The 14,338-nt window shown below is 43.4% G+C and overlaps 1 protein-coding gene across 2 annotated transcripts in view; it reads right to left on the bottom strand.

The window, feature by feature from the left end:
* The window catches only part of LOC107269363 (dentin sialophosphoprotein), a 48,419-nt gene that overhangs the window by 26,763 nt on the left and 7,318 nt on the right, over nucleotides 1-14,338 (bottom strand). The window lies entirely within an intron of this gene.

The raw sequence follows: 14,338 nt of genomic DNA, 5'->3' as shown, positions 1-14,338 counted from the left end.
AGTGAACCTCAGATAAATCAAAAATATACTAATTTCCTACACACTCGTCAGCATCCACTGCACATAATACCAATAACACCCGATGTAAGGGTTAAGAATAAATATTTCATATAAGATAAGAAAAAAAATTTTTTTCACAATGAATCAATTCTACTTGGCATACTCGATACCGAAAAAAGCTCGCAAAGTACCGGAGCACTCGAGTTGCATCAGGAACTGAAGTGCAGCTGCATCTGCAACTGCATATTTTACGAGGGCAAAAATAATAAACGTAAAAAAGCAGAAGCTCCGAGTGATAGAGATTTTGAATTTTTATTTCAAATAAATGCATAATACACCTCAATACTGTTTGCGAGTCCGTCAATCCGGCAGTGAGTCCGAATGAAGATTCCTCGAGGGAAGAAAAAGACGTGGGAACGAGACAAAGACGAAGAATATCAAAGAAAACAAGAAGAAGAAGAAAGGAGAGTAAGAGTAGCCTGCAGAAAGGAACGGACCGGTCTCACTGTCCTCGACCCTCTTTCGGTCGACGGGGGTCAGGTTGACCCTCGTGTGCTGTGCAAGGTACATAACCACTATAATACTTGAGGTACTATGTAAATCCAACAATACGTACAAGCACGCCATTCAATAGATAAACCGCGTACAGTTCGCGGTCTTTATTTGCACTTTGGAATCACTGGAGCACTCGCCCAGTAGCAACGTACATCTGTGTCTTTGATATGCCGCTAATAGAAACAATTCCTCCAGCAGGATTCACAACACTGGATACTTAGCCCGAGGAACATAGACTACGTAAAACAGAGAGAAGGTAGTAGAAGGTGCTGTTTGCGAGCACCCGACAATCTTATCAAACTCTATTTGCGCATCAAACTATTCGAAACGCGCTTCTTTCCTACGGCGCATCGTACCCTTCTCTATTCCCGACTATCCATCCTATTTCAGACCTGTAGCCATTCCTCACGATTCTCCGCGTTCCTCCGCGTTCCTCGACCGCGACTCTCATAACTAAGTACGATTAATTGATCCGTGTTTGTATTCTTGGTGAAATCATTTGTCCATACGCAGTACGCGTGTATACGCGCTTCGACGTATTCGTACAAGTTGGCTACGCGACGGTGCTGCCACATCGGCTGTACGGATGAATGACTTATGAACGAATGGATGACAGGTGGAAGAATGAATAAAACCTGTACGGGATTTATCTGTACTAGCGAGACTGACCCAAGCAACCAATTACTCGTTCAGCGATGAATTTTTCATTAATTTTGAATTATTACCAGTCTTCGGTTCGACTGATGGCCGTACGAGACTGATGACGTCGTTTGGCGGGAATTCGAGGTAAATTCAAAATTCTTCTATACCGTCCAAGGCACAACTTATTGATTTCTTCGGTATATTCGGCTAAAGCATAGTCAATTATGAAGTTGGTAGCTAGGAGCCAGATCATCAAAACCAGAATAAATGACCGCCCTTCAACTTTCGATTTCCGGTACGGGCCTAATGGCGCCGTTTTACACATTCTTCCCAGTAGTTGGCTACTGGTGTGCTGGAGTTAAAGTCAAGGTTGACGTTGGGTCAGGAAAGGCCAGTTTAAAAATGGAGGCTGCTCTGCCGTGTTATACATAGCCATATGCATGTATACCTATATATGCATCTTGATAGAGATTATACGTCGTACTTTCTTGTACGTAAAAATCATTTGCTTGATGATTTATTTTATTAGGCGGGTAACTTTCAAGGTACGCTAAATGGCGCGATGGGTTATTTTTTTTTACTTTTTTAATAAACCAAATTTTATTCGAAATCATTGTTGTACATATATATGTATAATATATTCAAGTACCTCGTATAGCTAATGTTAAATTAGGTACCTCGACCCTTTACTCTCTAGGTCAGTTACGCATCCCGTGTCCGTTTGAGTTGCGCAAGGCCCTTTTAAGGCCGTGAGTATCCACGATACCTCAAACGTCGTTCAGGGAAAGTGTTAAGTGTCGAAGGTCCCAGCGAGAAGTCTAGCTACTCCTAACTTGAGTGCAGAAGGTAATACGAGAAATTGGTATTCCCATCCTGGTACACGCGTCGCTCCGTGTGTACTCGCATTGAGGAGTTCAAGCATCAATTAGCGAGTTTCATTTGCCATTGTAACAGGTATATACCTCATTTGAAAATCTATACCGACCATTAAACGAAAGCAGCCACTTTCATCTTATAAATAATTAACCTTAATTTCATTATTTACTATCCATGTCGTAACGAAATATCTTATATGAGAAAAAAAGCAAGTATTATCAATTTATTATTATTAAGCAAATTTACCGAAATATTCATACGCATCGTTAATTTCGTGCCGAAATGTCGCTCGTATGAAAACGGCCAATTTTTTATACGGTTTAAGTTATCATTATAAAATTATTCGGCAATATCACACGAGTCAAGTACGAACGGACATTTGATTTCTCCTGACACTTGCTAACTATTCCGAGTGGAATACAGTGCTGACTGGGAGCTCGGGGTTAATTGAATAAACAATGGAGAAAGGATGATAAATCACACGAGCTTTATCAAGGAAATCCATGGACGCAAGTCATCTGTCTATACGGTGTATAAGAAGCGTCCGTATCCCGATATGACGGAAAGAAGCTTTTACGACGATAGAAAAAAAAAAAACCGGAAGTGGGTTAAATCACAGTGGAGCAACAGAAGAAGAAAAGTATTCTTACAAATTGGTACCAACAAAAAAAAAATGGAGGTCGAGGAGTCGCAAAAAACTTTACCAAGGAATGAGAAAGGGGCACAAAGAAAAACTTTACGCGCCCTTAACAACGCTCGTGCCGTAATGCCGTAGGAGCATTAAGCAGCATTAGCGCTCGTCCCGGCCACCTCCTGTTATTAAAGCAGCATCCTCCCGGGAGCGTGGACCACCCAAAAACAAGTTCGTCTCACGAGTAACAGCAACGAGTGAAACAGTATGTAGCCAGTAGAACGATCCAAGGTTTTGGTCCATTGAAAAAGGAAAAAAAAAAAAAAAAAAAAAAAAATTCATCAACAAACACCGAATCAATTGCATCTATCTTTAGAATACCCAGGGTACATCCCCGTAACGTCACGTGATTTTTTTTATCAATTTCGCAACACATTACCGATAACAGTACTACCGACCGAATCGTTCGAAATTCCCGAGCATTACGTAACATCACGTTGATTCCCAAAAATAACCCGTAAAAAAAATCGATTGCTCTAATTTCATCAATTTCGTTCCGTCGAAATAAAAATTTCTCGATCAGATACCACCAGCCGTATACGAGTAGACAATAGAGAGAGGCAGGTCTCGTGAGGCAAAACGATGAAGTATTGGATAAAAAAGCGTAAAGGGCCCACCCGCAACGTGGGAGCGTGAAAAATGTTTGGCTAATTCAACCGCGTCCGATAACCATTGCCAACCTAAGAGATAAAACATTATTGACCACGATGGATTCGATGCTTAAGGTATGCCAACAAAATAAAATATCGTATAGAAATCGTAATCCGTGTACCGGTCCGGTTGACGAATGAGACGCCGTGTGAGCTCTCCTTTAAGTGACAAATTTTTCAAGGCGTCACGCGTCCGCGCATGCGCACGGAATAATCTATAAAAAAGATAAAAAAAAAACAGCCTCTGCCCCGCGACAGAAGTACGTATACACTTGAGTACGCGTGTGATATTCATACGTAATGTGGACTCGCCATTCCGAGAAAGCGAGGCTTAACTCGATGCCAGGCTGTCTGCTACCGTGAGCCATGGGTGTTGGACGAAGCATGGTCACCATAATGACGAGCGGCGCTGCCACTCGGCAATGGGTTTATCACTACTTCCCAGAAGCCGCCATGGACAGTGCCCACGTTTCATAGTTAGTATGGAGCCCGTGGGGCCCCTACGTGCACGTTCAGTGTATCCAGCGATTGCTGAAATATAACTGTGAGTTTCGTAGCCTGGAACGAATAAAAAGAAAAAGAAAAATTATATCCGATAGTTCCAGTCCTTGGAGTCATCCATGAATATTTTTACGCGGCCGAAAATAAAACCTCTCTTTCTTTGCCGTCTTGAAATTGGCCGCGTTCCAGCGTCAAATCGTTCGGATGAAAGTAAACGGTATATACGTATATACCCATAATTCAGTCGATATGCAATCTGTCCGTCGAGCAGGTGACACAAAGAAAAAGAATGATCGGCGTTATCGAGAAATAAAACGGATACCCTTTGGTATTTCCGGTTCGGATATTTTATTCACCGCGAGACAGACGTGGGATCGGGAAAATTTCAAGCAAAGCAGAAACTCGAAGAATCGTCAAGAGAAATCAATCGATTCTCACGAAATATATATATCGTCGTAAAAACAAGCTGCCGAGTTTGCACGTTTCTTTTTCTTTTCTTCGATTACTCCCCCTACTTCCTTCTCTCTTTTCTTCGCCGTGACCCGCATGCAACTACCAGTCGACGTAAATTATAAACTGTCGCTAAAGAGCACACGGAACCACTTCGTAAACGTCGTTCTATGTAAACATCTCACTGTGCACGTATCGCGTCTCTCTCTCTCTCTCTCTCTCTCTCTCTCTCTCTCTCTCTCTCACTCCTTCTTTTTTTCCCTCTTAAAACCACAACGGGCGGATCGATGATCGTAAATATCCAAACAGGGTTGGAATTATGTAGATTTAACAGAAGGGATCACGAGGACCACCATTGTGCAACCATACGTTCCGGGTGGTCGTATACATACATATACTATATACCTAACCTCAAAATCCCTATCAACTAATAATTCTGAAAGTCGATCGAAACTTGACGACGCTTCCACCACGTGGCATTCTGCGGCCTTGCCGAAATATAGCATCGACGACGTAATGACACGTGGACATGCACCACGTGACTCCGCACAGGTATGTACCATACACAATATATTTGTAACATAAAGGGGAGAGGAGAGGAAAGAAACGCAGGACAGCAATGGCCATCGTGACCAGCGCATCGTTTTACGGGGGGCGTATTTCATCGGAAAGCAAAGTCAAACTCGAGCCAAGCCCATCATTCTTTCCGTCTCACGGGTGGCCCCTTCGTAAGACCAATCGAATAATTTATGAATAACGGTCATAGTTCACGAGTCGTCGAGACGTAGCGAGGCGCGTGACATTTTTATTCTATTGCAGGATATCAACCCAGACGACACGGCCGTCCGGTCCACCTCGATCAACGCCGGACGAGTCGCGGTACCGTGGAAAGTGCCTTTAGCCGCCCGTCTAAACGACCGTCCACGTGTATAAGACTTACGGCGACGATCCAAAATAAAACTCTACGGCATCCCTGGGTAACGGCAACGGGGTCATCCAGAAGCACTTTCAGTGAGTGTTGACCATCATCGAAGAACACTGTTGATGCGAAGGTGCAACGGCGCTACGGTCCCCGATGACGTCATCCTCTATTCACGCCTCGGCACGGTAGGAGCAGCTACTCGAGACTTTGGCTGACTGGCAGCCGACACTCCTTAGAAAGTCGGCAGGGTAAACAAACGTCTTGAAATTTATCGGCACGAGTCTCCTAGGAGCATCGGGACGACGGAGCGGCGACGAACCGAGAGCGAGAGGATATCGCTGCATGAAGTCGTCTTCGGAGAAAGGATAAGTGCGTTTCCTGGGGAGTCAAGGACGGCGCGTTTGGCCGATGCTCGGAATTTTTTATCGTCCGGGTGTACGAAGACGTTTGCGCGCGAAGTAGAAATATTAAAAGAACACGTTACACGAGTACAGGAAAGGTATCACGTGATCGATCAACTCATCCACGTAAATCGTTACGCGACGAGCGGGGGCCCGTTTATCCACGAAGGAAAGTCAAGCTGCGGATTCGCCGTTTTCAATAAGCGACGACCACTTTGGGAACGCGTGGCGCGTACGCGATTCTCAAGATCCACTTGAGGGCATTGGAAAGGAGTCCCTATACAAAGATCTTGGATGAGAGGAGTTGCGCAAGGTAGGCAAACGGTGGTTAAAAGTAAAAAAAAAATATACGTTATAAAACGATAAACTAATAAACAAATAATTAGCCTCACCCCACGTCTACCATTGACATTTCTTATGTCGCGTACACACCGACAAAAAATTGTATTATCGCATTCCTAACCTCGCGGGTGTAAAGAGCGCGAGCCGGCACGTGTCACAAAATACCACGTGCATATTTACGAGAATTTAGATACGTCTGAGGTTCTCTGAGAATCGGCCCATATATAGGTTAAAGAAGTAAAGCTTGATTGCCGTAGTGGAATAGGAGTGACGAAAAATGATCTTACGGTCGTGTATAACCATATAGTTATATGTTATGTATATATAAAGAGTATATATATATATCAACGGCAGAGAGATACCGCAGAGAAACACGAGTGTCGGTGAAATAAAAGAAAGAAGTTGCATTAGAAATGCCGCTTACGCGAGCTCGTTCTAACTGTAAGACAATGTCATAGAGTGCTGTTGCCATAAGGACAAGACCGTTATCCGGGATAAATGTACTGTGGTACTTTTAAGCGTAATAGAAAAAGGCAGGTACACGGTGCCAGTACAGCGAAGCGATACAAGTGCCGTGAACGTGGCGTCATTTGAATTTATCTGTAGGACAGGACGGATACACTGATAAATCAATGAAAATAATTTTCACGAGAGCGGTTAACCCGAGAATTTCGATATCGCGGAGAACGAATGTGAAGTAACTTCGTTTCTACCGACGGAACTGGGTCCATTGTGCAATGCCGCGAGGCGCTGCGATAAAAGCTGGGAAAGCTATAAAATGTTTCTCGTAACGTTTTCTGGTAAACATTTACATGAGAACACGACGCTACCGACTTGACGCGGCGGTAGCTACGGTCCTGGCTGCTTTGCTATTGTGAAATCGTTCGATTGTACTTTTTGACGAATTTCAAGAAATCTAGTTAAACCTTATTGTATACGCGGTGAACCGGTATACGGTTACAGCGGTACGGCGTTACTGTTAACGGAAGATTATAACGTATACATATGTCCGTAAGCTCTGGTCTCGTTCACAAGAGTCATCGCACGACACTTGAGTCGCGCGATCGCTTCCATGCCGAGTGCAAGGAACGATGTCAATGTCGGCTATGGGTGTATCTTCAAAGGTTGAAACCTTAAGCCAGTAAATCGCTGGTATAAATAAAGCAGGGCTTCTTGTTACGTCTGCGAACAAGCCCGTATGCTCGTTGCGTCAGTGTTCGGTGGCATCTATCTTTGTCGCGCGTTCGGAATTCAATAGGCCGTGCGAATAGTTTCGAATAGACACGGCAGAGGGCGGTAATTCGACACCCGCGAAATGCATAACGGTTAATGGCGGGAAAAAAAAATTTGAAAAAATTTATTCGCCCGATAAAAAAAAAACTTTAATAAAAAATCTACATAATCCTTATCAAATTTTACCCCTCTCTCCTGTCCATCGATATTCGCTCTCATCCTGCGGAAGTACGTCGTGTCATCGCTGATCGACGAAAACGTAAGTAAATACCCCGTCAATCGTGACATTAATTATTATGACAATTAAAAACTGTCCGTTGGACCAGCATAGCTTATTGCAGATCGAGCTGTTGTATGTGGAGACATTTTTTAAAATTACAGTTACGTCATTAACTTTCACGCAGTCAGTAAGGAGGAAAAATGATCCTTCGAAATGCTATAGTAAATTAATCCTATAAACACGAAGACACGTGGTTGGCTAGTGTACAATAGTTTCTTTGGCGCTTACCGAGAAATAACGCGTACGTGCGAACCCCTGTCGAATTCTGTACCCGGTGTATACCTATACAGTGTGCTCGAAGACTGCGAAAAAAAAGTAACTGACGGCCGAGAAGGAGAGAAAAAAAATTACAGTCACCGTCCCAAGGGGTTTGAGAATCGCAGACACCAGACACGAGGCAGACGCGACCTCATTAGCCCGTTGGCACTAATCGAAAGACGCTTCAAGTGCACCATGTGGAAATGCACCGAGAAATGCATAAAAATATCTTGAAAAAAAAAAAAAAACACGCTGCAAGCAGTCCACATAAAGACTATTCATATGCATAACCTAAAATATTCCAAATGTAATATCCCCGCTCGGTATGATAATATGCAACGCATAATTATATCCTATGAAATCATCCAGGTCCATTCTGTACGCCACAGGCTGACGCATAAATTCCCAAGCCACGCATACACGATAGAATTTCATATGTGTAAAACTCACGTACGCCCGATAGGAAGATACACTTCCGCGGCATAGTTCGCGTAGCTGCCGAAACAGCCAACTGCCTGAAGGTAGCCGAGGACTACCGAGTCATTCCAGAAGAGCGAGTCGCGTCCCGACGGAACAGGAACGACGTTTAGTTAAAACTCGGAATGTCTGCGACGGCCGAGGTCATTGATCTTTCGCCGTGGCATTTTCCATTACTCGTTAAAAATCAATCAATTCCACATCGAGCTTCTCAATCGATCTACAGTCATACGTAGATATACGCGCGACGATATTGTACTTGTCACTGAGAGATGCACGTGCAACGTAATAATATATATATATATATATATATATATATATATATACATATATGCTATATAGAACGTAGAAATGGTCAACGGGTCAACGATACTCACAGCGTTTCCCTTACGGCCAGTGTTGCTTTTGGTATACGAAACATTTATAGGTTATGATCTCCTACAGGGATATTACCTACCGATGATTCCTATGGACGCGGCCGGTAGGAGATACGTAATTAATGGGTTCACTCTGGGCATTCCCATGGACCGCATACGGTGGCTACAAATTGACCCATATAATCCAGACTTCCTACATCATTAGCTTGGAACGTAGTGCCAGCTGTGCTGTGATGTTCGGTAGGTTCAGGCTGCCATTATTCTCTAGGGACCTTTAATACACTGCGCACTGTGCTCCGTTGTGGTAATAGAGATCTCATCGAGGTCTGAACTTCGGGAGTCAAAGGGTTCTCGAAGATAGAATTATCGAGGCGAGAAGGAAGTGCCCAGATGTCACGGAGGGAGGGGCTTTGTATGCTCTTTTATCAGTAGAAATTAATGCCTGTCACGCCTACACCGATAAGTTTTCCAAAGACGCGGACGAACGATTGATATTAATAAAAGTCGAAGTATTTTCATTCCAGTCGCGTGGCACTGCTCGTGGCGCCATTAACTTGTCACGATGCCGAGGCGACGTATAATACAGAATGAATTTGAGGTTAGCTCGAGTGGCGGGGAATTCAAATTTTTCAAATTCCTTATAAATCATTTCGACTTGGCCGCCACCAAAGGACATTATTTCTCCTAAATAATTTTCGGAATTTCCAACGTGACGACAATCCTGTGTGTTACGTAATCCAAATAATATTTTGGCTTCCGCAATGATACCCATCGGTCTGTCATAATATTGAAAACACAGACCCTTTTTTTTCTGTTTTCACTCGTGATTCAAATCACGAACCATGCAACGTCCGTGCACGAAAGTCCAACCGTAGGATCGTTTGTTTTCAGACAGACCTGTTGGTAAAATACTGCAAGCATTTCGATCTCGTGATCTTTTTCTGCGAGTAATCGTAGAAGAGGAGGATTAAAAAAATATATATATATCTACGTACCCAGTAGTAAGTTTTTCGGTCCAGTTGCGGAAGAGGCTGGAATAACAAGCAGGAATCGAGACGCGTACGTGTAAGCAATGGACCGGATGCGCGTTAGACTTCACGGAAGTTTCGAAAATTCTCGGTGAAATAATAAGTCGCCGAAAGTCAATGTAAATGCGACCGAGTGGAATCCGACGATAAAATTGTACGGATTGAGAGTCGCCCTAAGGTCGACGTCTTCTTTCTCTCAGCGTCTCCTGTTTCCCCGGCAATTGGACGTGTCCCGAGAGGAGTCACTCGCAGAGATTAATTTTAATGTCCACCGTGAATTAACATTCGTCCGTCTGATGAATATTTATGAGTTTTATATTCTCATTATGTGAGGGCGAACGCGCATATGAGCGTCGTCGAGTCTGTATGGTCGCTAGCCGACGTAGAGACGCTGCAAAACGCGCACTTGGATTCAGGCAAGGGTATTCTAATCTGGTCCAGGATGGTTTAACGAGAAGTACGTCTTGCGCAAAGTGCACTGCGCCTCGGTGCACAGGGTCTATTTTCAATGCGGCTGCGAACGATGCGCGCGAAATGCAGTTCGAGGAAGTCGTTGAGAACGCGTTTCGCATCCTACGAAATTCCTGTGCCTGTGCGTATATATAGTTATAGCTATAACACAGAAGCCAATATAGCAGACCAGATCGTGGATGCTGTATAAATCGTTATTAAATCCTAACGCTGACTTGTCGTTATCATGCAAACGCGTAGCTACGATAAATCACCAATGAAAACCATAAACTCGCGTTCGTGCATCAACGTAAAACAAGCTTCCCTTCCGATGTTAATGACTGTTCTGGTAGATATAAATCTTCGAAAAAAAGGTGTATTCACGAAAACAGAAAAACACAAAAACACGAAAGCAATAATTAAGCCTATCGCATAATATTTAATTCCACTTACAATACACATGGTTCATTTTAAAACTTTTATCAAACATAACCTCTTACGAGAGTTCGAATAACGATGTAGAGATAATACACGATAATTTTCCATTTACTCGGATGCCTACTTACCATTCTATACTTTCAGTTCGACGACCAATAATTACGCAGTACCACGGCAATGAAACATTTACAGTGAATTGTAGTTCGCTAGAAATTCCGATAGTCCCCGTGGCGGAGCCACGTGTCGCAACGGCAATTTCTGCCACTGGCAGACCGGTAATAATATCGACGTAGGTCCAGCACAAATAAATCATACTTTATTATGGCACTGCTCGAGTTCGCCGTGACACGGGTAATTAGAAACGTCAGTGAAATGGGTAGGATGGAGTGACGACAGAACACCGTGGTGGAACGACAAGAGAAACAAGATGGATGACAATTATATTTCAGAACAATTTTTTCCGCGAGTTCCTTATTTCTCATTCTGTCATACGAACAAAAGAGTCTCTAGTTCCCTCAATGACCGCTACTCGCTCTAGTTCTCACAGTCTGGACAACAATAACACGTGCGATGAGCATATGCACTAGATAACCGTCCGTAAATGTTCAAATATATATATACATATACATACGTGTATAAGGAAAACCACGTGACTTATATTAATGGCGCATCCTGTCCGCCGTGGTCCGACACTTCACGATTTCGTCTCTCGTTCCCAGCGCAAAAGAACTCGCTGGAACCGGTAGGAATAGGCCCAAAAATAATCGCGAACGGAGTTGCGAAGTGGAATCAGACATTTTTCAGATTCTCCCGTTCGTTAACCCCACGTAACAAAAGGACAAAGCCCGAGCGTGCGCGAAGATGGCGCTGCTGTTCGAAGTAAGAAGCGACGCGGATGATAGACGAGAGGAAGGAAAAGCTTACGTAGACCTGAAAGAAATTGATAAAGAGCAACTATATATTCTTATGCGTTTATTACGTTAAACGGGAAAACGGGGTCACGTATCACTTCGTGTTACACACGTTTATCAAGCGTGCATACGCGTAGCCAGGGATGTGCCGAGGCGTACCCGTACGTCAGGACCGTGTTTCTAGGGTGCCTCCCGGCAAAGCTTTGACAGACGAATAATCGATTTTTTTTTCTTCCTCCAGACTATTCCGACGACATTCACGAAGTTGTCAGTGAGTCCGGTGTTAATTAATAGTGAAAGATGTTTCTGGAGGATGGTGCCCACTAAAAATTCAATGAATAAGACGTGACTGCTGCAACAGCCGGTCGAGTATTACCAAACAGATTTAGGTGTACAAAGTCAGAGGGACTTTTTACGCCTACGTACAGCGTGCCCCACGTCCAATTTTTTATCTTTTTTCTTAATTCCGTGTCACCGTCTGACAATTTACAAGCCAACCTTTAAATTGGTACAGATTAAACGATTCACTTGACGGCTCGACGTAAACGTTAAAATTTTCTTTCCTCGCCGCTGTCGCTGCTCGCGCTAAAAAGCACTGTGCACTCTGTTCGTAAATGCGCTATGCGCGTTACGGCCACTGCTGTCTGGAAGGGAGAGAAAAAAAGACTCAAGTGCCTGGACCACCCAAGATCATTTACAGTGGTTCGCAGGAGGCATAAAGAGAACATTTTAATCTCCCAAAAATAACACAGTAATCTGATCCCCTCGGTACTCATATACGAGGAAAGAATTCAAATTTGAAAAATTCTTCAAACCCACGGAGTTGACTGAGAAATCAGTCAAAAATTCCCATTAAGCGCAAGGAACGCGAATGCTGCTGGTCCAGCATTGGACAAGCTATGAGAATGTGAAGTAGGGTAATTAATAAAAATCTTGATGACTCTCTCCGGCTGAGACCTTAATGTCTTTATCGGGATCGAACGTGTCTTGAATGAGATATGATATCCTTTTTTCTTTTAAATAATCTCATTATCAATCGAATAATTACAATCGAATTTTCCCGCATCGTAAAATAGCCGCTTAACGATTGCGGTTAGTAGTACTGGGCATCCTGGCGCCAAGAATCCGCACTTGCAGTGTTCGCCGCTTGGGGCGCTGTGTGTCATAGCGTTACGAATGCTTGGGCAATCGACTGTGTCTCGCAGTGACTTTATCAATGAAAACATCGGTAGGACGATTATAAGACGAAAGATTAATACGTAGATCGAGCAAGTATATAACACGGTAATTAAATAGCAATCCTGCCGATAGGTACGTATTTATCAGCATTATTGATAATATGCTAATAAATTATTCAATTATTCAGACGATCTTATAAGTTCTCACAATTACGTATGCCTATATTGTCATTTGCATAGTTAAACGCTTTTATTTGGCAGACAGTCTCACGCATGGCGCTTGTATGACAAGAAAATACAATTTTCTTGTATAGTATATACACTATATGTAATTTCAGGGTATGCATGCAGTGACACAGATTTCTGTCGCTCTTATAATAATCCCAGCAGATATACATATATATATAGCACAAGTTATGGATATTCTATTTTGGTAACGATATTTTTGTTTTTAAATTCAAATTTTCGTCACCCCTCGAACCACTTAGCGTTCTGATACCGTTTTAAAGGGCGTTATGCAATAAGAACTCCGAAGACGCTCAGAGACGCCTGTCCTCGCGGCGTCTCTGTGAAACACCTGTGAACTTAACGAAACGCAACGTCTTCTCGCGTCAACCGGCTCACAGAAATTAACGTGCACGAGAAATTCCATAAGTAAGACTGACTGATCGTCCATTGATTTTTCTGAATGACGAAGTGCCAAATGGTTTCTTTGCAAATCTCCACTGCTAATTCTTCAAAGCCCGTCAAATACATACGCGAGTAGCATCGCGAGACCGATCGACAGTCGACATAGACACGTCGGAAAATAAATAAATTAAAGGAAAGTGTAAGTAAAAAAAAATGATTTATTAATAAAAATATATTATTGAAAAAAAAAAGAAAAAAATGCCGTAGCATTCAATTAAATTATTGTCGCGATAAAACAAAAAAATCTGCTTCCGCATAAAAGACGTGGGATTCCCAGTTGCGTGATAAGCACGCACAATACACAAGCACGTAAGTATAAATAAGAATCGCGCGTAGAGATATTGAATTTGAAAAATCGTCGACAAGAAATCCCACCAGCAGATATATGTAGTTCGATACAACTTCAGATCGTCCCTAATCCCGTACCAGGCTTGGCCAATGTAAGAGCATTGATAGATTTCAAAAATGTTAAGTACCGACAACACCAGAAGGGCCTTTCGCGTATGTGGCCTCGAAGCAAGCTTACGAGATAGCGTGCAGTATGTAAAGTTAATAGCGAAAGTTGCCCAAAAGCCGTTTAATTTATTAGACCGTTTTAGCGGAACGCATCGACAAGTTTGACGGATCGTTATTATGTTAATGAGAAGCCGGGCCCCTGTCCCTCGGGGCCCTACACATGAAAGGGGCCTTCTGGTGCCAGTTTCACTCGTAAGAATAAGCGCAGGGCGCTCTTTCGCCATTTGAAGAAACTAATTCGCTATCCGAGAAACGCGTCATACGTCACGTGCCGCTCGGCATTCCCAAGCGTGATCCTCATGGGAATGAAAGGGGCTCCCAGCTTTGGGCCAGTCGCCGGAGCGCAGTTGGGACCCGCTCGTTCTCAGGCCCATCGATTCCGCGAATTCCTCCGAATCGAGCGGCACGTAATCGATTCCCAGCTTAACGTATTGGTGAAACTTGGATTGGGGGTAAGGTCCCCCCCCCCCCC

The sequence above is a fragment of the Cephus cinctus genome, unplaced genomic scaffold (genome assembly GCF_000341935.2).
Source record: "Cephus cinctus unplaced genomic scaffold, Ccin1 Ccin1_scaffold0637, whole genome shotgun sequence".
NCBI lineage: Eukaryota > Metazoa > Arthropoda > Insecta > Hymenoptera > Cephidae > Cephus > Cephus cinctus.
The sequence above is the reverse complement of the archived record's forward strand: the minus strand, read 5'-3'. Positions and strand labels throughout refer to the sequence as shown.